General features: G+C 39.4%; 3 long non-coding RNA genes across 3 annotated transcripts in view; 2 read left to right on the forward strand and 1 right to left on the reverse strand.

The window, feature by feature from the left end:
- LOC115093213 overlaps positions 1-10,298 on the reverse strand; it is a 91,444-nt gene extending 81,146 nt beyond the window's left edge. The window contains exons 1-2 of the long non-coding RNA XR_003857228.1: positions 10,155-10,298; positions 9,253-9,422 (exon numbers count right to left, since the gene is read on the reverse strand). This is a non-coding gene — a long non-coding RNA (uncharacterized LOC115093213). The remainder of the gene's footprint in view (positions 1-9,252; positions 9,423-10,154) is intronic.
- A 274-nt stretch (positions 10,299-10,572) lies between these two features.
- Positions 10,573-24,493, forward strand: LOC115093330. The gene is made up of 3 exons (XR_003857293.1): positions 10,573-10,693; positions 21,807-21,984; positions 24,314-24,493. It is a non-coding gene; the product is annotated as an uncharacterized LOC115093330 (long non-coding RNA).
- Positions 24,494-25,574: 1,081 nt separating this feature from the next.
- LOC115093215 lies at positions 25,575-26,547 on the forward strand. The gene is made up of 2 exons (XR_003857229.1): positions 25,575-25,615; positions 25,692-26,547. It is a non-coding gene; the product is annotated as an uncharacterized LOC115093215 (long non-coding RNA).
- The last annotated feature ends 283 nt before the right edge of the window (positions 26,548-26,830 follow it).

The raw sequence follows: 26,830 nt of genomic DNA on the forward strand, positions 1-26,830 counted from the left end.
ATTTATATTAACCCAAAAGATCAATGATTTTTATGATTATATCTACATACACACACTATATAGCCTAAATTCTCACAATAAGGGATTAAAATTAAGTTAAATTATTTTCCTATCTCAGAAACAAACAAACAAACAAATCTTGTAAGCATCGAGTTCCCAAGGACATAAAAAATATCCAGTTACATTTCTGAGCTCTTTTGATATGTCTGTTCATGGTGGAGCAATCTATGAGCAATGTAAAAAAAATATCTTTTGAAAAATAAAATGGTGCACCTTCAAGTGCATTTAGATACATTTTTATTGCACCTTCCAGTATACCTCAGGATTGATTTGAAAAGGAATGGTTGATTTATAAAATTTGTTTCAGACATCATCAAGTGATATGTTGGTTCGATCTCGAGAAAACCAGTGCTCTTAGCACACACAATAAATAATACATAAATGTGTGCGGGGGTAGGGAGTGGAAGACCCTTGTTATCAAAGAATACGCTAAATTAAGTTTTAAACTTTGGGCATAAAGGCAAACCACTCTCCACATATATTTATATTAGTTAAACCATTTGCTTTTAATAATTAAAATATAAATATAGAGATAGAGATTTAAGTGTAATTATAGGAGAATTTTCCCTGGTCTACTTCCTTATTACTTTTTTTTTTTTAAACAGCTGATGTTACTTTTTAAACAAAACCTATTACTGTGTCTCAGAAGACAGTATGATACACAACTATGGCCATCAGATGGACAATGCCAATTTCGATCTTTGTCTATACAATCACAAAAATATTAATGCAGTTTTAAAAGAGACGCACCAATAAAAAAAAACCCAAAATGCATCTTCTGAATATCACAGGTGGCTTGATTAAAAATGCAAAAAACATAACCAAAATGTAACAAATCCCTCAGAAGTTGACCATCCTTCAATAAATGAATGAGGTTTCTTATATCATGACCCACTGGCCAGGATTAAAACTAAACAACAATTTCATACCCTTTTTCGGCTATAAAGAAAATCTACCAGGCCCTTTCTCACTGCTTTTTTTTCCCTAGCATTAGAACCTTTTGCAAATAAATCACAGGAAAATATTACTACTGGATTTTGTCCTAGAAGTGTGCAACTAACGATTTCCATCTATGCTGACAATATCTTAGGACTTATGAAAAATACTGGAAATGTTTGTGGCTCAGTTTATTAACAGATGCAATGATTTGGAAAAATTATTGATTCTAAAATAAATTGTGATTTTTATTTTATCCAATTGATAGAGATATCTTCAGCCTATTCAAAGGTGTCCATAATACTGAAATGAGTAATGCATTTCAATAGACAAAAGATTTGAAGAACATTTTTTTTCTTTAATGTTATTGCAATAGCAAACAGAGGAAAATTTGAATAGTGGGATAACCTCCCACTTACTTTGACAGAGAAAAAAATGTATAAAAAGGATTGTTCTTCCCATTCCATCACCATTCCTGAAAAGGTATTTAAAACTGTAGCTGAGAATATCCTTCATTTATCCGTGCCAATAAAAAAATGCAAGACAGTCTAATTGCATTACAGAAATCTTGGCAGAAAGGAATGTTTAAATGTACCTATAGTTTAAGTTACATACTTCGTCTGCACAATTAATGCATATAGCTAAGTGATTTAATAGTGATTCCATGGTACCAAATAATTTTGATTGTCTGTTAATTTCACGTTACCTTATAAAAAGGAAGTACAAATATATACAGATACCAATATGGCTTTGTCAATTACAGTTTGGGAACTTCACATTTTTAATGGAAGAAAACAATTTGATAACAATGCAGACGCGCACTGTAGAAAAAATATAGTTCCAGATTTGATTAAACTGGAAGGTTGTGATCTGTGAAAAACAAAAGGCTCAACACTAGAAAATTATATTCCAAAGCTCCTTTAGAACCTTTACTGAAATACAAGAGGATTTGATATTCCTTCTATTCATTTCATTTTTTTCTTAGGTAGTTCAGTTAAGACACGCTGTCATTGCTAGAATGGGTTATCTGAATTCGAGACCTGTGACTACGTCAACCTCGTTTGAGATACGAGGTGGTCTAAATAAGTTTCTCTCAAAATTTGATAGTGTGATGAACAATGTGATGAACAATGTAACGGCAGTGCTCCTCTTAAAGCTTAGAGTAAAATGCTAAAGCTTATAGAACAAATTTGAATTAGTGCCAATCTTAAATTAAACCACTTTAAAATTCTTACACAGATGTTATTATTATTGTCCATTAAGTCTCTACACAATGCTTTGTTTGGTTTTTTTACCTTCCTCTGTGTGGCAAATCTGAGAGAAGAAAGAAATCATTTATATAATTTAGCACTATGTTAAAAAAAAAGAAATTCTGGGCTGAGGTACTTATAGTTGAAAGTTTTAATAATTTAATTTTAGCACTACTCTTTGTTTACAAAGCTCATCTGAAATAGTAACCTAAAAGGACCAAATATGATATTTGTCAATGCTATCCTTATTTATTAGAAGAATATCCTTAAATTTAAAGGACCTTTTGCCACTCTTGATAAAAGATTGGTATGATTTAAATTCTACCTATGGAAAAGGTCTGTATATTATAATAGAGATTCTTCTGATAAATTCCAAAATGGAAGGAAATTATTATGTTTTCCCTTTTTTTACCCAAACATAGTAACATGAATAGCATATAAAGACCAAAATGGTCCATCTAGTCTACCCAGTGCTGTTGAGGATCATAACCACTCCTCCTATGGATTACCCCTATACAAACTATCTGGAATCACCAGCAATATACAAGACAATAGCTGTAAGTTTTAAGAACTCGCATTGTGTTATAGATTATCTAAGAAATTATACTGACTTCATTTCTTCTATAACTATACAAAGCAATAAAAAACAATTATAAAAATAAATCTTCAAAAAGTTAAAACATTTCTTATGTTCCTAGTATGTATCACTTGACATGCAGTTTTAACTGGTCTAGGAGACAACAAATATGTGTATTAAGTGAATTGGTTACAATTTGGCTACCCTTAATGCATAGTACACAAGAATCACTTTAGAAAAAAATCTGTTTAATAGCCAATATATTTAATATAGTAACCATTATTACATACAAAAAACACAAATTCCAAAACAAATAGGTAGGTACTGCAAAGCAATGCAGTTCTTATGTATTAACCAGTTTAATTCCGCAAAATTAACATGAAAATGTAAGCAAAATGATGCAAGAGTAGACTACCTACTACATTGTAAAACCTATTGTGCTAAAATTAATTTATATTCTTTGATTATAGATTTAATTTAGCTTTTTCAAACCATATATCAAGATTAAGGTAAAAAAAGCTAAAACAGTGCCAATCCGGATAAATTACATGAACATGACAAGCGTAAAAACAAACAGACAACAACAACAACAAAAAAAATTGATCCTATATCCCATCAGGAATGCAGAGAAGAAAAAGCTCACAGCCAGACCAGCATGCTTATGAGCAGCATTTCTGGAAAAGTCTGCATAACATGCACATACTGAAACAATTAGTTCACATTATCATATTAGCACATTCTAACCACATAAATTAGACTTATGGTATATATTCAGCACATTTACTGCTTATTGACATACAAAAAAGCATTTAATACTAACCGTGATAATAACAAGCTATTATTTCAGATTGACTTAGAACTGTGTCCTGCTAAAATTCAAATATCACTCAATGGAAAACTTGTTATCATGATAGCATGTTACAACAGTTGTCTAAATAGCACTTTTACTGCTATTTAGAGAAAAAGACATGGCATGAATGCTAGCCTTTAAATGTTAAATATGGCTTTACAATCTAGCAGGCTACAATAATATGAAATAGAAAAAATAAACTTTATAGCAAAGAAGGATGCAATTTACTTGGATTCCCCTATGTAAGCAATAGAGTAAAAAAGCATTGACTAATTCTGTTTGAGTAGTACTGCATTATGTTAAAAGCCATTTTCAAACAGAATGCTTCATGTTGTAAGGATGCATTTGGAATGGACTCAGAATGCAACAAACACTGGGCTTGCATATGACATTAAACACTATATATTGGCATTAAATTATATTCATGTTCTATCTGTCAAGTATGGAAACAAAACTAAAAATAGTGAGAAAAACAAAATGTAGCCATTGTAAAACTTTGGTCTGGTTCCTCAGGAAGGCACTTTGCTATAACCATCATAAAATCCCAAAAAAAGACAGAAAAGGTGCTTTCTTAAAACTAGTTGGCAAGAATGCCATCATGAAATCATCAAACCTAACGTTTCCTACAGCTTTTTTCTAGGCAGTAATTTTCATTAATTGTATGTCTAATCATATGGAATTAAAGCATAAGTGAATATAGGGGTTAAATTTAATGTTAATTTAGAAAAAATGTAATCATACATATTTTTTTTAATTGTGAATTTGTAAACTTAATATGGACAATACTTTTTTTTACCTTTAATGTGTCTCAAACCCCGTACACTGAGCAGCTAAGCTGAAGGTTTAGCTTTCAATCAGGTAAATATAATAACTTATAGCATTCAACTTTTTAAGCCTGTCTTTTTTCAGCATTAAAACCTCAAGAACATTATGCAAATAGTCATCTTTATATTGACATAGGAATCAAAATAAAATTGGAGTTAAAACACCTATCAAAATGCATCCAGAGACAAGAAGTTTTGTTTTTTTTGCCTACATTTTCTTTTTTTAATAATATGGAGGTGTGAGGCATTGGGAATATGAGGAAAAGAAAGGGTATACCCAACCCTTAATTTTGTATCCTTTCAATTTCCTTGTTCATAAACAATATTAAAATTTAGAAGCATATTTAGAGAAATGTAGTCATTTCTTTTTCTTGCAATATTAATAGAGACCAGAAAGAAATGGACACTGTAGCTTTTCTAATTGCTTCCCTGCACATTGTAAAGTCAAATATTACCTGGTCCATCTAGCTTTAGGTAAATGCATTTATCAGTTTAAAAAGACACTCTATAAATTAGGGATTATGTAATTGGGAACATTTGTCACACTTTATATCATGTAAAACAAACTTCAAACCATTGAATCACACTGTTCTTATGAAAGGATTTTAATATAATTTGATTAAACAGCTTTTGAGTGACAAAAAGCAAAGCCACAACTATAGCATCTTCTTTTACAGCTTATTCAGGCCCTTTTCTTGTATTTGAGTATCAATGACTCAGGAAAACAAGATATGCTGATTAATCAATTAGGCAAGTTGTATTGATCAGCAGCATACTTCAATACCTCACATAATGTCTGTGAGACTATCACACCGATAAAAAAAAAAAAAAAATCAATTCACAATCCCCAGTAATTACATTTATCGGCTCCATGTCAATAAACTTAATACTTTCAAAATATGTTATGAGAAGTTTGTACTCTTACAGGGTCTACTGATCGAGGGCAAAGTAGCAAGTATTTATATTTAAAGCGGTAAGAATGCTAGATCAAATGAGCACAATAGAAATAGCAAGCATGTGTACCATGCACAGAGCTAGCATGCTGATTGTGTTACAATTAAAACCACCCCTGATATGCTAATTAACAGATTAATTGATGATTAGGAATGCAGAAAGATCAATCATATTATCCATCAGCATAGGAATATCCAATGCTGATTGACTCTGACAGCTGAGCAAACCAGTCAGATTTTCTTACACAAAACCACTACATTCAGAAACATGTCACTCAAATGACTATTTTTGTTAACCACTAGCTACAAACTCAAAGAAAATGCTGTTCAAATATTAACAGATTATTATAGTTTAATTTTTGCCAGCTAGGGATCCCCATGATATTAAAACAAGGTTACAGAATGAATTTAAAAAAATTATACCAAGAACAGAAAGGATGATATATATTTTCTATGTCAATGAAGCACCACAAAATATAGACAGTTATTTGATCATAACAGTGAAAGTAAACAACATTGTATGCTAAAGGACATAGATTTATAGCCTGCAATGAAATTAATCTTTAATTCCATTCACCAGCCATTGAACAAATGCAGCTAGACATAAGAAAAGTTATATCATGGGGTTCCCAATGACATTTAAAATGCCTATATTTTTACAGTTGTATAGCTATTCTATAAAACCAGAAAATTAAACAATCTTTGACAATACTCCAATGAACTAATTGTTCCATATGTAAATATGTTTGTACCAGAAACATCTTTTACTCAGAACTAACTACATTGTTTAACTATTAGGATAGAAAGATTGTTATATTAAGGATGAAAGACATCATTCTAGCTTTCTAGCAAAAAAGTGCTCCTATTGATCATGCAAATAATCGGATCCTATATGTGTCCTGTTAGGAAAAACAACTTTGTGTAGGAGACATAGCCCGGTCCAAACATCAAGCAAACTGAGGCCTTATTAGTGTGCTGTGATTTCTTCATTCCAATCATGATTAATTAGCAAGTAGAATACTCATGTAAACTCCCACCACACTTCAATTTGCCTGCTTGTAGACAGAGCTATATAAAATAATAAGCAACCATCAGCAGTGTTACTGCTTTCACTTCCGTTAGGGAAAATATGGCAGAAGGGCAAACTCCAAGTAAAATTTCAGTCTCATTTCAGGCAGGGTTCTAGATGCCTATTGACTAAGCTGAATCCAGTTTATGATTTTAAATAATTTCAAAAGCAATTAAAAAAAATAAAATATTAATGAATCATTGTATAATTAAACTCAATAGAAAAGGACATACAAAAAATAGATATTTACTTTCTAATCTTCCCAAGACTGCTGACAAGGCACCCTTCTGCTATGCCTCAACATCGTAAAAGTGTCCTTGATGGCTACACCTTAGGCACTATTCATGACAAGGCGTAAAACATTATTAACAACAACAACAAAAAAAAGGATAAGAAAAGTTCTACTTCATTTTGCAAACTATAAAAATATTACAAAACCATAAACTCACATGACAGTGTAGGAACAAATGTTGCTGCATGGAGAAAGGCCATATTTAGCACTTAAAAGGAGTGAAATTAGGATAAGGTTTTGTTTCACTATTTTAACACCAGCAAAAACAGAAGAAAAAAAAAGGCTTTCACGTCACAACCTGTGCAATGCCAACACTAATACTATGAAGCATGAGACAGAACAGGAAGGAACGAGAATGCAAAATATGCTTTAACATAAGCATATCTTTATATACACATTGCATGGATTTAACTATACATCAGGAGAAAACTTAGCATTTAATAATGGAAAGATTTTGCTATGGAGAAGTAAAAACTTGCAAATTATCATCATTGATTATTTCACATATTAATGGCGATAAAGCTATGGCAGGGACTGCTTAAAAATATATAATAAACATTATTTGGTTGATTGTTCCTTCTTTTTTTCATTTTTGTAGATGCAGGATAAGGAACATCAAAGCAGTTTCTACTTGGATCTAACTTTTAGAGGATCAGTGTGACAAGTTTCTATTTGATAAATGTTCTGTTGATAAATGGCTTGTTCAAAAGAGACATTGTAGCTTTCATTTCCTGGCCACAACACACTTTTAATTTGCAACAGCAGAGCTGCTAGAGTGTGACTTGTTCCCCAGTTTCCAGCTTTTGGGGGCTAGACACTGATACAGGCCATGTTTCCTAGCAATACATAAAAAGCCAAAAGCCAGAAAGACAAGCACATTTCCAAGTGGTATCAGTTAGAGGAACTATATCTGCCATGCATTAGAATAACGATTGATACATATATTCACATATAATAAAGCTATGAATTTACTTTTGACTAGGGAAGGATGGATGAAATATAAGCAAGGTAATTGTAATAGTACATATTTTATTGTGTATTTGTATTAGGGAACATATGCCTGGTTAACCCTCAAAATGTGCATTATCTTGTATTAGTATTATTATACAGAAATCATATAGCAATAGGACATAGTTAAAATATTACAAACCATCCAATTTCAGCTCCCAGCACACAATCCAACCCCCGATTTAAAATTTATAAATGTAATATCCTCCTCATCACTAGCAACAGCCCAATCTGCCTCTGAATATATATTACAGCTTTAACATCAACAGAGGGAAATCTCCCATCTGGCAATCACATTCGCTCCAATAGCTCCGGGAAAAAGCTTTGCTCGCCTTAAACATTTGTCAGTTGCAAATTATGTGCATCCAAAATAAAACAGTCGCCTTATTGATTGCTTCAAGGTCAACAAGTTCTAAATGCAAAATTCATCAAATCATCTCCATAGTAAATGAGCATGTATGCTTGTGTATACAGTGTGTATTCACCCAAAAGCGTCAAACCATAGAAGTACAACTGCTGTTCAATTGATTTATCCCATTCTAATTTTGTAATGACAGCAGCACTTCTCCAGACCCCTCAGTTGCTTCATCTTCCTTTTATTTCTAACCCAGATTCTTGAAATTGTAAACAATGTTGCTCAACAAAATACTTTACATTCTTTGTGGTTCACAGTCTTAATTATCTTGAAGTATATACTGTACTCCAACTAAATCCACTGAAAAACCTACCCACCCCCCCCCCCCCCGCTCCATTTTATCTGACCTTTTTGGAGAAAGGGAGAGAGAAGGGATTGGGGGAGGGAGAGAGAGAGGTTAAAATCAAGTCAGTTTTAGTACCTGATTATTTCATTTCTGTTTACAAATAAAAGTACAGCAATATCAAACACACACTTAGAAAATAACCTGGATAACAGACATTAACACAATTGATCAAATGTATTTTTTGTTTGCAAGCAAAATAATTCCAATCATAGCTAACCCCCAACAGGAAGTGAATGCCCATGAAGAAAAAAAAAAAAAACAGAAACAAAACAAACAAAAAACCTGGCTACGATGCAGAGATTGAATTAATTTTAACTGAGTGAAAATTATATAGCTCTTTCTCCATTAGTAAGCGTTTTTTTCTTCTGCAGTCACTGAGTTTTACTAATTTACATATCATTTGGAGTTCACTGCTATGCACAGTGCATGTAGCGAGTAACTTCAGGTTTTCAGCTGTAATCAATGCAATAAGCGGAACCAGCATTCTAATCATAACAGAAACAATAAGCAGCACAAGAAAAATACGCTTCCCCCACTTCAAGATCTTACCATAAGCTGTAGTCATTCATTGTTGCACATGTAGACATACAACAGCCTCAGTCGTGGATCATGCTATTAAATGTATCCTTGCTATTTAGATGTAAAGAATGTAAGACCCCAAAACTGACATACCATAAACACTGGTGCTACTGATCATTTCTTGTTGGCAACACAAGAAGCGGAATTGGATTTTTCACAAGCTGGAATTCCAAAGGTTGCTTTTCATTAAAGCCACTTTTCCTCTCAGCTATCAAATGTCACTGCCTTGAAACGTGGGACCCTTTCGTCAGGTATTCATTAACCTACATGCATATAATTAAGTGGGAAGCAACATCAACAAAAAGGGGATCTCAGATCACAAGAGAAGAAAGAAAGGGGGGACATAAAAGCACATGACCAGGAAAGCAAGCTTAAACTAACAAGAGCTCCAGGGAGGATAGTAATAGGATCAGTAAATTGTATATACCATTAAATTATACATCTTTCTCTCCCCTTCTACTCCAACAATACGCCCACCATGCTGCACCCCCCTCCAAGAGGATGTGCTTATATTTTCACTGCAACAGACCTTCTAACATTTTCTCATCCTATCCCCGTTAAATATTACCAATTTCAAAGCTCAACTTTTGTTTTTTGCAGGATCCATATTTGCACGTCATATTTACTTAGAAGTTAGTTTCTGAAGAAAGTCTAAACCCCCCACTCTTCTTTCACTTTCTCATTTTTAAATTATAAAAAAAGATCTAAAAAGGAATAAGCACGAAAGATTTTAAAACCACTAACTCCTAAATCTCATAGTACTGTTGGCACTGATCAAGCAGAAAAAATATGCTCTGATATTCTAGATTTGTGCATTAAAATAAAGCAGCAGATGGCCCGTTTGAGGTAAATAATTACACAGGCAAGTAAATATTTACAACCGATAAGCCGACGATGTTTGGTTAGGTTTTTTTTTTTATTGTGTGCCTCCTCTAATCTTACCAATTTTTAAAACAATTTCAACAGATCGAGGGAAATTACAAATCACCTCTTACCTGGATGCGTGGCCAACAGCCCGATAGGTTAGCGTAACATCGATCCGATGTGTTAGCTGATGAAGGGGAGCTCAGGTTTAAAGTGAAGGTGCCTGAGATTTGAAATCATTCCAAGTTTTTGAAGGGAAGACTGACTTGCAGCCTCTGCCATGTTGGAATTTCAAACCCAAAACAGCTTGCTCTGAAGGAGCCAGCATGCCTGCGCTGTGCGCATGCTTCGGCTCTCCACCGTGCCAAATTCAAATCACTTTCACAGTCTGTTAGGCGGATGAATGGCGCTTGGGTTGGGGAAGTCGTGGCTCGTTTAGAGCCTAAGGTCTCACTCTCACCGCCCCCCCTCTAGCAGGGATCAAACATGGTTGGGAGGGGATGGGGGGGCTAATGAAAAGGGTGGGTGAAGAGAGATGGTTTGCAGTTTTCAACCAGCTCCAGCAGGTTAGCAGCAAGGGGTTAGAACAATAGGAGGGGAGGATAAAAGGGTCAGCACGGAGCCACTGTGCTCACAGAAGGGAAGGGCTGCTGGGATTACACATTAGATGGTGAGTTTGATACAAATACATGGAAAAATCGGTTATTTTAAGTACGGGCGAAACACGCAGTTTTTATGGATACTCTGGGGTTGCGGAAGGAGCATATGTTTCCGAGAGGAGTTAGGGGAGTTGTTGCCCTGTAATATCTTGGTAACTTTCATGGGCAAATAAAAACGTGCGGGGAGTAATGTGATCCGTGTGGCAGCATTTCCCCCCAGTACTGGTAGTCGTGGAGAGGCTGGCCAAATAGACTGAGCAGTAGATAACTTGGGATACAGGCTAGCTAACACATGGTAGTAATTCAAAAGGTCCGGGCTGAAAGGTTTGCTGATATTCCTGTGGCCAGTAGAAAGCTGCCATAGAACTTGCCTGTTGCTGAGCAGTTGCCGCAAACTGGTCTGGCTGGGTGCTATCCTCTTCTGCCACTCGTTTCTCTACCCATTTGTGCTGCGGCTCCCTCTTACGTCATTCCAGAGTCGGGTGGATGCTGCCACTCATTGCTCTGCTCCCTGCCACTAGTGATATCTGCTTCTTTTGTTGTGATATGGTATGAGCGGTTACTTTCTTTGGTCCGGATTTTGTAAAGCTTTATTTTCCATTCTGTCTATGCAAAAAACAAACAAACAAAAAAAAAACTTAGTTAATCAGGCCTTTACTCTGAAGATGTAGTTACTCCAATATAACAAGAGCCACAAGTACCAACACAACCAAATAGGGTTGCTAGATGGCTTCAGTATTTCGGGACAGATTGATCCAGTCCCTTGGTTTACTTCACCGCCTGGGTGGCAATTGTAGTTTTTGGGTGTTACTGATTTCCCTAAATAAGGCAAGACTGCAAGTTTATGCAGGTAGAAGGGTAACCTGGGACTGACTCAGCCTGTCAGGCAATTGGGAGACCTGCTGCTCTGGAGCTTCCCTTCTCCATGGACTCTGAGCAGGGATTGTCATTTTAGTGTAAGGTTTTTAGGAATGTCCGGCCCCACGCACACACACACACGTTTACTGAGGAGGGATCCTGGATGAAGTTTTGTTGCTGTCTTCCTCTTACCCAAGGTTACTTTTTGTTCCTTTTATCTTTTTACTTTTATTGTAATTAGGTGGGGGTTTTTTTTCTTAGATCAGATGCCTTTGGGTTACAGCAGTGGCTCCAGCTTACTCCCCTTGCTCCTTCTCTAAAATGAAGGGGACTCTGCTGAAGGAAAGGAGAGTGAACTCTCTACAATCCAGTGGATTGCTTGTCCTGAGGCAGCATGGATTCACCAGGGGAAGGTCTTGTCAGACAAATCTGACTTTTTTTTTTATTGGGTGACTAGAGAATTGAATCAGGGAAGAACGCTGGATGTGATTTACTTGGATTTTAGTAAAGCGTTTGATATAGTCCCACATACAACAAAATGAGAAACTTGAGAGTGGATGCCAAGGTAGTAGTGTGGATTGCAAACTGGTTGACTGACAGGAGAGTAATGGTAAATGGAACTTACTCTGATGAAAGAACGGTATTAAGTGGTAGAGATGTGAATCGTGTCCTCGATCGTCTTAACGATCAATTTCGGCTGGGAGGGGGAGGGAATTGTATTGTCGCCGTTTGGGTGTTTAGAGTATTGTAAAAATCGTTAAAATCGTGAACCGGCACACTAAAACCCCCTAAAACCCACCCCCGACCCTTTAAATTAAATCCCCCCCCCCCAAATGCCTTAAATTACCTGGGGGTCCAGCGGCGGTCCGTAGCTAAATCGGGGGAAGGGGGAGGGCAGGAAAACCGGCACACTAAAACACCCTAAAACCCACCCCCGACCCTTTAAATTAAATCCCCCACCCTCCCGAACCCCCCCCCCAAATGCCTTAAATTACCTGGGGGTCCAGCGGTGGTCCGGAACGGTCTCCTGCAATTGAATCGTGTTGTCTTCAGCCGGCGCCATTCTGCGCCGCCATTTTGCAAAATGGCGGCGGCCATAGACCAACACGATTCGACTGCAGGAGGTTGTTCCAGACCCCCGCTGGACTTTTGGCAAGTCTTGTGGGGGTCAGGAGGCCCCCCCAAGCTGGCCAAAAGTCCCTGGGGATCCAGCGGGGGTCCGGGAGTGATTTCCTGCCGCGAATCGTTTCCCGTACGGAAAATGGCGCCGGCAGGAGATCGACTGCAGGAGGTCGTTCAGCGGGGGTTCCGGACCCCGCTGGACGCGTATGGCGCCAGCCATACGCATATGGCCGGCGCCATTTTCCGTACGGAAAACGATTCGCGGCAGGAAATCGCTCCCGGACCCCCGCTGGACCCCCAGGGACTTTTGGCCAGCTTGGGGGGGGGCTCCTGACCCCCACAAGACTTGCCAAAAGTCCAGCGGGGGTCCGGAACGACCTCCTGCAGTCGAATCATGTTGGTCTATGGCCGCCACCATTTTGCGCCGCCATTTTGCAAAATGGCGGTGCAGAATGGCGCCGGCTGAAGACAACACGATTCAATTGCAGGAGACCGTTCCGGACCGCCGCTGGACCCCCAGGTAATTTAAGGCATTTGGGGGGGGGGGGTTCGGGAGGGTGGGGGATTTAATTTAAAGGGTTGGGCGTGGGTTTTTAGGGTGTTTTAGTGTGCCAGTTTTCCTGCCCTCCCCCTTCCCCCGATTTACGATTTTTTTTGACGATAAATCGGGGGAATTGGTATTGTATCGTGGCCCTAACGATTTTTGATGATTTAAAATATATCGGACGATATTTTAAATCGTCAAAAAAACGATTCACATCCCTATTAAGTGGAGTGCCACAGGAATCCATTTTGGGACCAGTTCTTTTCAATATCTTTGTGAGTGACCTGGCGGAAGGGATAGAAGGTAAAGTTTTCTATTTGTTGCAGATCTTAGACTCATATGCAGAGTGGACATGCCTGAAGAAGCAGAGAGAGTGAAAAGTGATTTAAGAAAGCTTGAAGAGTGGCTGAAGATTTGGCAGCTGAGTTTCAATGCCAAGAAGTGCAGAGTCATGCATATGGGGTGCAGCAATCCAAAAGAGCTGTATGTGATGGGCGATGAAAGACTAATGAGCTTGGACTGAGAGAGGGACCTTGGTGTGATTAGTGCTTGGTAATATGAAGGTGGTGAAACAATGTGACAAGGCGATAGCTAAAGCCAGAAGAATGCTGGGCTGCATAGAGAGAGGAATGACCAGTAAGAAAAAAGAGGTGATAATTCCCTTGTACAGGTCTTTGAGGCCTCACCTGGAGTACTGCGTTCAGAACTAGTGCCTGTATCTCAAAAATTCTAAAGACAGGCAGAAGCGGTCCAAAGAAGAGTGGTCAGTATCGGAAGACTTATGAGGAGAGGCTGAAGGATATGAATATGTTAGGGGTGTGCATTCGTTTTGAACTTAAATGTAAAACGCTACTTTTTTTTTTTTTTTACTTAAAAAAGTGATGAGGCGAAAACGATCGAATTTCCAACTTATTCAACATAGCTATGTTGAATACGTTGGAAATCGCGATTGTTGATCCAAAATAAAAATTTAAACCCCTCACCTTCCTTAATCCCCCCCAAAGACTTACCACAACTCCCTGGTGGTCCAGCGAGGAGTCAGGACGCCATTTCTGAACTCCTTTGCGAGGAGCACGTGACGTCGGCGCCACGTCGGAGTGACGCGGCATCACGTGATTCCCCGCGGGTTTGCTCCGGGACCCTCGTTCGACCCAAAAGGAACTTTTGGCCAGCTTGGGGGTGTCAGGAGGCCCCCCCAAGCTGGCCAAAAGTTCCTTTTGGGTCGAACGAGGGTCCCGGAGCGAACCCGCGGGGAATCACGTGACGCCGCGTCACTCCGACGTGACGCCGACGTCACGTGCTCCTTGCAAAGGTGTTCAGAAATGGCTTCCTGACCCCGCTGGACCACCAGGGAGTTTTGGTAAGTCTTTGGGGGGGATTAAGGAGGGTGAGGGGTTTAAATTTTTATTTGCACATATGGACATAGACTCAACTTATGGAATTCTCCATATGTCCATATTGACCGCAAATGACCCCCCCTTTCGACTTATGGACTTATGAACATAAACTTTTGGTCTGCACATCCCTAGAATATGTATACCTAGGAAGATATGATACAGACCTTCAGATACCTGAAAGTTTTTAATGATGCACAATCATCAAACCTTTTCTGTTGGAAAGAAATCAATAGAATTAGAGGTCATGTAATGAAACTCCGGGAGGACAACTCTGAACCAATGTCAGGAAATATTTCTTCATGGAGAGGGTGGTGAAGGCCTGGAATGCTCTTCCAGAGGAGGTGGTGAAGATGAAATCAGTGAAGGAATTCAAAGAGGCATGGAATAAACACTGTAGATCCCTAAAGGCTAGAAGATGGAATTAAAGAAAAGAGTGCATGGGGTAACTTGCTGGTGTGGCAGTTGCTACTAGGGATGTGAATTGTGTGCCCGATCGTTTTAACGATTGGGTTCGGCTGGGGAGGGGAGAATCTGATCGTTACGAGATGTGAATTGGAATCGGTTCCGATTCCAATTCACATCACTAATTTTCTTTAGTGAGGCCCGCGCCGATTTAAAAAAAAAAAAAAAAACCCCACCCCGACCCTTTAAAATTACCCCCCCGAAAAAACTTTTTACACATACCTGGTGGTCCAGGGGGGCCGCGGGCAGCGATCTCCCGTTCCCACGCTATCAGCAGTGCTAAAAAAAATTGGCGCCGATGGCCCTTTGCCCTTACCATGTGACAGGGCAAAGGTAGCGCCGGCGCCATTTTGAATATTGGCAATACGGCCCGCTTGCAGGAGATCGCTCCCGGACCCCCGCTGGATCCCCAGGGACTTTTGGCCAGCTTGGGGGGGGGGCCTCCTGACCCCCACAACACTTGCCAAAAGTCCAGCAGGGGTCCGGGAGCGACCTCCTGCACTCCGGCCGTATTGCCAATATTCAAAATGGCGCCGGCACTACCTTTGCCCTGTCACATGGTAAGGGCAAAGGTAGTGCAGGAGGTCGCTCCCAGACCCCTGCTGGACTTTTGGCAAGTGTTGTTGGGGTCAGGAGGGCCCCCAAGCTGGCCAAAAGTCCCCGGGGGTCCAGCGGGTGTCCGGGAGCGATCTCCTGCAAGCGGGCCGTATTGCCAATATTCAAAATGGCGCAGGCGCTACCTTTGCCCTGTCACATGGTAAGGGCAAAGGGCCATCAGTGCCAATTTTTTTTAGCGCAGCTGATAGCGTGGGAACGGGAGATCGCTGCCTGCGACCCCCCTGGACCACTAGGTATGTGTAAAAAGTTTTGAGGGGGTGTCGGGAGAGTGGGGGAGGCTAAGGGGGTAATTTTAAAGGGTCGGTTGGGTGGGTTTTTTTTATCGGGCCATCGGCACCATTTATATTAGTGGCAGCCAAAATGGCGCCGATGGCCCGAGAGCGGGAGATCGCGCCGGGACCCCCCCACTGGACCACCAGGTAACTTAAAACATTTTGGGGGGGTTCGGGAGGGTGGGGGATTTGTTTTAAAGGGGCGGGGTGGGGTTTAGGGTTGTTTTGGTGTGCCAGTTTTCCCACCCTCCCCTGATTTACGATTTTTCACGATAAATTGGGGGAATTTCTATTGTATCGCGACTCTAACGATTTTTGACGATTTAAAAAATATCTGATGATTTTTTTAAATCGTCAAAAAACGATTCACATCCCTAGTTGCTACCCTTAAATAACAGTATCAAAGCTTAATGCAACTCCATCATTGCTCTCTGCTTCAACGGTAGTGGGAAAAGGGGAATTAGATTCAGACAATAAACAATGAGGGCCGTGACCTTTATGCTTTGGGGGATAACTTGCAGAGGTGGCTTTTACTACCCTTCCTCATTAAGCCTGGTACTTTTGATATGGCTCCATCATTGCTCTCTGCTTCCATGGCAGGGGTAAGGGAAATTTTGGATTTGGGCAGCATCTGAGGGTCCGGACTCTTACAGTCTGGGAAACTGCTAAGCATGGGGATAACCTGCACAGTGCAGCAAAAGCTTGCTGGGCAGACTGGGTGAATCATTTGGTTCTTTTCTGCCATCATTTCTATGTTTCTATTGGTTATTTTTTTGTTGGTTTTGAATGTTTTTTTCCTTTTTATTTAAAGTTTTTCCTCAGAGATGTTGTTTCCTTTCTCCCCTTACACAGAGGCCCCATCCTGACTAGGATCCAACTAAGGAAGGCTCTCCCCACTGCCCACTAAGGCCTACATGGCCTGTGCTTACTTCCTTTTTGCTCTCCTCCTCCTCTCCCTCCTCCCTGTTCCTTAGTCTCTCTGTGTTGCCCTCCTTCCTTGCTTGATAACATCCCTTTTTCTTCACCTCAATTGATAATCATTTTTGTTCTACTGTTTTTTACTCTTCACCCCTTTTTTAAAAATGTTCTTTGCATGCACACACAGGAATCTATATCAGTATCTCAAGGTTGTTTATAAGAAGGTGTTAAGGTCCCCCTTATCTTAGAATACTTTTGAAAACCCTCATGCTTGATGAGGGTCTAGTAAGGGAAGGGCAGAGCAATGTCAGACAGAAACCTGCCTCGGTCTCCAGATCAGATTCTGACCACTCAGAAGGTCAAGGAGTCATCCAATGGCCCCTCTCTCCCCTGTCATTTGAAAACACCACCTATACAGGTCTTAAGTACAATGAGCCCACTGGAAAGGGACCTCAAGGTGCTTCCAACCACCCCTAGAAGTGAGGACATGGTCTGAAGAGTTAATCCTGGCCCAATAGGAAACAAAGCAAGCAAGTCTGGAACAGATACTGCAATCAGCATGAGGGGAGAAACTGGAGAGGGGCTACAACACACACAAAACTCAATCTGCAGCTGTGATTCCAGGACTTGAGCCTCAGCAGAGTGAGAATGCACAAGTCATGGAGCTGTTACTTATAGGGGGTGGGAACAAAGAGGAAGGGGAAATGCGCTTGGGTTATCTCTGGAGGGGGAACGGGTGATGGGGGGGGGGGGGGGGGAGGTGGAAGAGAGGAAGCTGTTACATATTATTCCAGGGGTCAGGAACCTTTTTGGCTGAGAGAGCCATAAACGCCACATATTTTAAAATGTAATTCCATGAGAGCCATACAATATGTTTAAAACTAAATATAAGTAAATGTGTGCATTTTATGTAAGATCACACTTTTAAAGTACAATAAGTCTCTGAAAATATTACACCAGGCCTTAAGACACCAATACATCTCCTATTAGGAAAACGGACCAAGTCAGGCTGCTATAGAGTCCTACACAGAAACTACACGCCAGCAGAAAACCTCACCTGAATCACGTACTGTCCCTCACCTAACATAGAATAAAGAGACCAAAACGCATAACAAGAAGCATACAGAAAAAAATGAATTGGAAACTGCAACAAGCCAGAGTCTCTGTATGCAGTGTAACAAAGGAAAAAAGAAACATCACCCATCCTTATAAAACAAATCAAGAAATATAAAATCATCAGCAGTAAAACTGTACTAACAAAAAGAACATATTTCGAAACAGCTAATGAGTGGAATATCCAATAATTAAAAACACATATAAAACATTTCCAGATACCAACAAAATATTTCAAAATAGCAGACACAAAGACCCAGTAATGAAAAATAATGATACAAACATTTTTTTGCTCTGCATACCTGGGAACATTTGATATCCAGGTGTCCTGAGATTGTTCTGAATTAGCAGGAGGCGGGGTGGTTTGCTTGGAACTTTCTCCTCTCTCAGTCACATACCAGCGCTCTCTCTCTCACACTGGCTCTCAATGACACACCTATACACACATGCTCTCAGTACTCACATATACACGTTTTTTCTCACTCACTTATATAGGCTCTTAATTACACATTTACACACATGCTGTCTATCTTTTCACGCTTACACACACACACAGGCTTTCAATCACATAAATACATGCTGTCTTTTTCTCTCACACACAGACTCATTCACATGCTTACAAACATGTCCTCTCTTTCTCTCATTTACACACAGGCTCTCAATCACATACTCACATGCTCCCTCACCTAAATCAGCTCTCAATCACACACAGACACACATGGTCTCTCTCTCTCATTTAAACACAGGCTCTCAATCACATACTCACATGCTCCATCACCTAAACCAGCTCTCAATCACACACAGACACACATGATCTCTCTCTTACTTATACACACAGGCTCTTAATCATACATACACATGATTTCTCTCACACACAAAGGATCTCAATCATACACACATACTCTTTCACACAAACAGGTTTTCAATCACAAACTTACACATACAGGTTCCCAATGGTAAACTTACATTCATGCTCTCTCTCTCTCTCACAGGCAGGTCTCTCTCTCCCCCACCCCCGGGGACTCGCGTCAGCAGCAGCAGCCTCCTCCCAACGCTAACCTCTTCATTTTCAGCCCTCGCGGAGGCGGAGTCCCATCGGCCGCGGCTGAACCTCTTCATTTTCCTGCGAGCCACGCTGCAGTCTTCTTTTCTTTGGGCCGATGCCGAGCGCACTAGCGTGGCCTCTTCTTGCCGCGCAGGCACCCGATACTCTTCACTTCCTCTTCCGGGCCGCGAGGGGGTGGGGCGAAGAGAGCACGCCGGTGCCGCTGACTCCAGCTGTCCTGCCGCGTTCCGCCCGGGCTGACAGCATTTTAAGCCCGGGCGGAGGAGGACCGGGGAGCAGCTGGGTCAGCGGGAAAGTGTGGCGACTGTCTGCGAGCCAGATGCAGCCCTCAAAAGAGCCATATCTGGCTCGCGAGCCATGGGTTCCCGACCCCTGTATTATTCCATTCCTTTTCCCCTCTGCTAAACAATAGCAATCTCAGGGTGATCACAACTCAAAAGGTTCTCAGGTATGGGAATCAAATGGCATCCTCCTCTATAGTAAGGGAAAGGGCCACCCATTACCCATCAGAGGATGAAGGCCAGGGGAGAGTGCAGAGTCAACTAACCTCTCAGAGCTGCTCAGCACCCTGCCTGAGCCAGCCCCCTTCATTTTGATAGAGAGGGTAGCTGGCCAACCCATCCCAGTGGGATAAAGATAGCAAGCCAATATGTCATGAAGAATCCCTTTTGAGCTCCCCCCCCCCCCCCATCCCCCATGTGACATCTGAAACTAGCTCTGGCATTTAGCACTTTGAATGTCAATAGCTGAATGAGAGGTCTCCTCGGGCACTCCTTCAGATGAAAGGGGCTTACTCGATGTATTTCCACTCCAGTGTTTGAGCAATTTGGCTCCTAGTGTGGTGTAACAGGGTTAAGCTCAACCACTCCATCAGCAAGACCAGTTGAATTGGCATTGTGCCAGTAGAATCCATGTGAGCCAAAGTACTGGATTCCAGATCTGTCATGTGGGGCTAGAAGTTACATTCTCAGGTGTGACTCAAGGGTTACATGCTTAATCTAGTTAATATGTATGTTCTTTGTGTGTGATTTGAAAGGCAAACATTCTTCCACCAGATGTTGACTGTTTGAACAGTCTGCATGCCAACTGGATTGTGCTCAAGGATGACTTCAACTGCACCCTTGAGTAGCACAACCATTTGAGTAAGGACGGTCTGCTGGTTAGCTGTTCTGGGGGAGGTGATCTGCTATCTTTCCCTGGTCAATATCTAGTGAAGGCATCACCTGGGACATCTCATGGCAACAACTACAGCAGAGTGCAGTTCAGACAGGTGTCTCTATCTTGGATTGACCTTTTATTACTCCTTCGGGGCAACCTTTACTGATCACTATGTCGTGATTCACAGGCTTGTCCCTGCTTACCCTTCTGTCACCTGCTGGTATTTCAACAACTCAATTTTAGAAGAGAAACAGCTCATGACAGCAGGCTGGGAGTTTCAGAGGGCCTGTGGCAAGGTTGAGGTGGATTTCTCCTCTCACCCTGTGGTGGGACATGGGAAAGATCTGTCTCTGGTTTCTGTCAACAGTCCACCAAAGACAACAACAGGAATCTGTATCTTCAGAAGGAGTAGCTTGAGGAACTGCTCACTCTTAAGGTGAAGTTCCCTGCTGCCTAGGAACAGACACTGCAGATGGAATACAAAGAGAAGATATATATATATATATATATATATATATATATATATATATATATATATATATATATATATATATATATATATATATAATATCCTCTTTAATACTGAGGAGCAGTGAGGCCAAGGCAGGGTTTTTTGTTCACTTGCTAATCCATTTTCTGTGTGATATAGACTGCAACTTGTGCTTCTTCTGTGCATTAAAGGAGGGGGAAGAAGAAATGGATATCCTGATGCTGGCTGCTGATGGAACATTATTCATGGAATGAAAAACCTGGTGTAACTGGTGATCCAAAACAAATCCCAGTAACAAAAAACTGCAGATAATAGGATGTCTTACATGACCAATTAGATTGTGAAGACCAGCATATTGCAGAGCTCTGTCTGTTCACTTAAAAGCATACAATAGGAACAAAGCCCTTGGAGTCTACTTAAGCATGAAAAATAGCTCACCGATTTAATCATATGTCTCACAATAATTTTGATATAACTCTTTGTATTGCAATTAAAATCCCTGTAACTAAATCACAAGTACTTACATTTTGAGGCTTAAATTCTTTGGTTTCAGAAGATAATCAGTTGCTGCCCTTTACCACCAAAGCTCATAGAATTTAAGCCTCATAAGATAAGTGTTTGTTTGTGATTTAGTTGTTGCGGTATTTGCAATAATACAAAAAAAAAAAAATCAGACCTATTGTGTGACCTGTGAATAAATCGGTGAGCTATTTTTCATGCTTAAGTAGACTCCAAGGACTTTGTACCTTTTGCATACTTTTAAGTGAACAGGCAGAGGTCTGTAATATGATGGTCTATACAATCTAATTGGTCATATAAGATGTCCTATTATCTGTGGTTGTTTTTTTGTTACTGACATGCATGAAGCCAAAGAGGATCAGAAAGAGAGCATGACAATTATATAGCTCTCTCTTCTCCCATGTCAATCCCAACACAGGTTGGGTCCTGTGAGATGAGCTTGCTATGGTCAGTGTGAGAGGGGGAGACTGGAAAGCCCCTGTGTCTAGTTGACCTCACTGCCAAACTGAGTCAGATGTCCAATAACAAAATGCTGGGCATTGATGGTCTGACCCTGTTGGCGTGCTCCCATTTCTTTTATCTTCTAGGCAATGGGATAAAACCTGCACCTGGTCAGCCTGTCCTGAGAAGCTGGAGCCAGATTGTTACCCTCCAAGTGAATTGATAGAAGGAAGGAAGGATAACTGAGAAAAAATGGAGTCTGTTTCAATGGTGGACTCATGAGAATAAACTGGAGGGGACACACTCAAATGGTGGGAGAAATGTGTAAGTAAGGAAAACAAGGGGGGAAAAAACCTGGAGGAGAGAAACCGTAAGGATAAGTGAAATGAGGGGGGAGAGGAAAAACTGGTGGAGAAAGAAATGGAGATAAAGGTAGTGGATGAGATTGTTTAAAAAGGCATTGAAAAGAAAAAATGAAATAGAAAAAGAAAATATGCAAACAAAATATCCATATACACAGTTTGTTAGAAAGCTATTTCAACATTTGAAATTTAATTGTTTTTGTATACCAACTGATGCAAAATACGTGAAATTTAAAACTCTGGACTGGTCATGAAGTACATGATCAAACTTTCATTTTAAATTTAGTTTAAAATATTTATAGGCCACATAATCAAAGGTTCTAAGTGGCTCGCCATAAAACATACATAATTTAAAATATAAAACAATTCTTTCTGAAGTTCCTTAGGTAAAGAAATCCATAGTAAAGGACTAGCAACACCAAATATATTTTCTCAAAATTCTGCAATGTGAACTAGACGCACAGAGGAGCCAATGGCCAGCAGACCTTAGATTTCTGGTTGCCCTATAGATTTTTAAAAGGAACTAATACATAAAAGCTGTTTTGTTGTGTTTTTTGGTGTGACATTTTTTTGTTTTCGAGCTTTTCATTTAATTTTGTTAATATTTTTTTTCATTTTTGGCAAATAATGCACTATTTGACAAAAACAAAAAACTGACAAAATAGTTTTCATTAGTTTGAAACAAAACAGAATGTACTCATATGTCATGTTTTTACATTTTCATGTCAAACAGATGCATATTCCTACCATAAATAATGTGATAGTTGTATAGGTTCAGTCACATGGTATGGATGCTATTCCCCGGAGCTTAAAAGCCAGGTCTGAGCATGTGGTACAGGGTAGATGCGGTTAGGTGTCAGGTGGTACATGGTAAATCTGGGGGAACTGAACTTGGGCCCTTCAATTTCTGCAGCTGAGCAAACCTTAAAGTAACTTATTTGGTACAAATTAGAATTAAAAAGCCCCACACATACACACATGGTGAAAACAACTAAAATCCCTGGTATTGCAGCAAAAAATCTAAAGCATTGAATATATGGCAAGGCCTAAAAATGTAGCTGGTATGCTAGTAAATGAGAGCTGCTTAGAAAAAAGTTTTATTTAGCTTTTCTTATCTTCAACCTCCACAACTGTTTGCTGCGGCGCACATAATATAACACAATTTTTAGTTTGACAGATGTATTACATTAAATAACAAAATAAATTCAGGTATACAAAAAATGCACATAATTAAAAGCAAGTGTAAAATAAAAACCTTTAACATGCTTTCTAAACTTTTTCTCTTTGATACAAAAAATGTCTGCTGGTAAAAGATTCCACAAAGTAGAGGCCAAATGAAGAGAGGCCTTTTTGCGAGGAGTTTGGAATCTACAACCTTTTACAGATGGTACTCAAGAGTAAATTTAGATCTTGAGTTTTTTTGTCTCGGAGAATTTATTTTCATGGTGCATCTACATTTAATACAATTACCACAGTCTTAAATTGTGCTTTTCACACTATGGCGAGCCAGTGTAATTCTTTTAGGTCTGAAGAAATATGCTCAAATCTGCTTGTTACAGTGAAGGAGATAACAAGACTCAGGGCACTTAGGAAGCAGCTTTTCTCTGTTATAGGACCAGAACTGTGGAACTCAGCAGCAAAAGAGTTGTGGATGAAGTTAAATTTCCCGCTTTTCCGGAAAAGGGTGAAATCTTAGCTTTTCCTATGTTGGATTAAAATGTTTTATTAGTTTTACAATTTATTGCCAGATTTTAAAGGCCAATGCACGTGGCCGGGCCTCTTAGAAATGTTGCATGGCGCGCGCAAGGCCCGGCCACGCGTGTAAACCCCGGTATGCATACAAGGGCCGGGACAGTGCCATTGAATGCTGTCCCAAAGATTTGCGCACCAGCAGCCAGCCAGCGTGCACAACCTACTTCAGCTCGGGCCCTGAAGTAAGTATTAAAACAAGGATTGATAGGTAGGGTTTAGGGGGTGGAGAGGAGAGAGAGGAGGTTAGGGAAGCAGACTGGGAAGCTTGATTGAGTCACCATGTGGAAATTGCTAAAGAACCCCCCCCCCCCTTGCCACCCGAACATGCATACAGCCACCTGATTTTATAACATGCATTCGCCGGCACATACATGTTATATAATTGGTGCGTCCTTGTGTGCGCGTTTGTTTTAAAATCTACCCCTATGATTTGTTTTGATATGTTGTACTGCCGAGAATCAGCTTGGATTTTCAATATTATATTGTTTAAAATCATACAACTTTATTACTCAATATAACTGAACTATTTTTTATTACAGAGAAAAGACCTCAGCATTGGCAAGAGATCCGAAAACTCGGAAACTGCTTGAAAGCCAATTGTTTCAGTCACCTGTCTTATATTCTCTTATTTTTATATTTAACTTAATAAAATTATTCAAAAACCTCCATTTTTGTTTATATGGTGTCACTTATTTTAATGTTAACCTATTGTCTGGTGAACTGTTGGTATTACGAGATGGTACATTAAATAAACAAGCACATTCAACCTTGTACAGTATGGCAAAAAATCAAGATTATGTCATCAAACAGGCGGACAAAGAGGGTTCCATCGTTTTATTGAACAGGGAGGATTATATTGAAGAAATAGCAAGACAAATGATGATAATACATATGTGAAATTGATTGCCAATCCAACAATTCAATTACAAAAACAGATTAAGAAATTGTTGGATCAAGGCAAAGAAGCAGGTTTTCTAACCTTCAAAGAATACAATTTTTTGAATGTAAAACATCCCAGTACTCCTACAATTTATGTCTTGCCAAAAGTTCACAAGACATTGGTCAACCCACCGGGAAGGCCAATAATTTCATCCAATGAATCTTTACTGGAGCCACTGTCTGTGATCAGACTTTGGAACTTAAAGAGTACATGTGTACACAAACACAATACAGATATAAATTATATAATTTTACAACATGCCAAACTGATTTTGTGGCTTACATTATAACCTGCCCAAGCAACAAAATCTATGTAGGGCAAACAAACAGATCTTTCAGATTACGAATAGGAGAACATAAGAGCTGCTTAAAGAATAAGAAGATAACAGCTCCAAGTTTGACACACTGTATTCAGGAAAATCATAGCATTTAAGATGATATTAGATCATATCAAGCAAGATCAAAGAGGAGGTAATCGAGAAGGCATTTTGTATAGGCGGGAACAAGAGTGGATTTTTATATTGCAGTCAGAAGAACCAAATGGTTTAAATTCAAAGATTGAATGGAATTGTTTAATGAATTAAGAACAGAACACACTGGCACTATTAAAAAAAACTCCATCATAGATTATCCTGTTCCATTAAATCTAAGCAGTGATGCGAAAAGAATATACATGGCGAGCATTATTACAGATCTTTAAACCTGATGTCATCACGCTGAACGTGATGTTGGGGAAATGGTCAGTATGCAGGTCCTTTAAATGTGACATCAGCACGTATCCAATCTAAGCGTTATGATTGGTGCATTCTTAAGTCAATCATTGGTTTAAATAAAGCGCGGCCATGTTATACGCAGCTTTAGTCTGAGCCCGACACCTAAAGAAGAAGGAACACTTTAACATCGTGAGTACTCCGTACGAAAATTTTGATGTGAATTGTTGTCAGTAAACAGTTACATGATTTATGTTTCTAATTTCAGAATCCGCCCTGAAGCAGCGTTTTCCATAGCGAAACGTCGATGTGGTCAAACAGATCTTTTGAATTGGAGGCACGGCAGCGCAGCAAAACAAAAGTTTTCACATTGCAAGCACCAAATAAGTGCTCCATTTATAAAACTAAAATTGGTCGGGATTGATTAAAAGTACTGACAACGGTCAAATAGACCTTTTGCGCTGGAGGCTCAGCAGTGCGGCTCAATCAAAGTTGCATATTGCAAGCGCTAGACAAGTGCTCCGCTATAACAGTAAAAGTTGGGTTTATTAAGAAGTATTGAAAAATTGGACTTTAGAACGTGTTTTACAAAAAGAGACATTGTCTATTGTTGAAGTTTTGAAAGAAACTCATAAGAAGAGGGCTATCAAGAAAGGATTTTAACAAGTGTTGCAGAGAAAATTGTTGAAAGTTATCACTTTGGTCAACAAGCTGGTGATGAAAAGGAGTACATCAAATACAATATTTAGCATTTAAAGATAAGCATTATAATCATAATATTTAAAGAAAAAAGATATTTTCAAGGTTAGAGACACAATGAGACAGCCATGATTTTTAGAAAAATATGATTATTCCATAAAAATTCATGTGAAGTTAATGGCACTTAAATGAGTCTTTGGATATGATAGTCAATAACAATTGACATTGCTAACAACAGTTCACCAGACAATAGGTTAACATTAAAATAAGTGACACCATATAAACAAAAATGGAGGTTTTTGAATAATTTTATTAAGTTAAATATAAAAATAAGAGAATATAAGACCGGTGACTGAAACAATTGGCTTTCAAGCAGTTTCCGAGTTTTTGGATCTCTTGCCAATGCTGAGGTCTTTTCTCTGTAATAAAAATAGTTCAGTTATATTGAGTAATAAAGTTGTATGATTTTAAACAATATAATATTGAAAATCCAAGCTGATTCTCGGCAACCCACACATAGCTAGTTATTCTTTACCATTAATTGTATACTAGTTATTTCCCAATAATATTGTTGTTTGATCTACACCATACCAATTAGGGTTTCTCTTTGTGAGCAGTCTATAAGAATGAATGAATAAATAGATATTCTAGCAGCTGCATGTTGTAATAACTGACGTGCATGTCTGTTTTCTTTTCTTTTTTTTTTTT

The sequence above is a fragment of the Rhinatrema bivittatum genome, chromosome 6, assembly GCF_901001135.1.
Source record: "Rhinatrema bivittatum chromosome 6, aRhiBiv1.1, whole genome shotgun sequence".
Taxonomy (NCBI): domain Eukaryota; kingdom Metazoa; phylum Chordata; class Amphibia; order Gymnophiona; family Rhinatrematidae; genus Rhinatrema; species Rhinatrema bivittatum.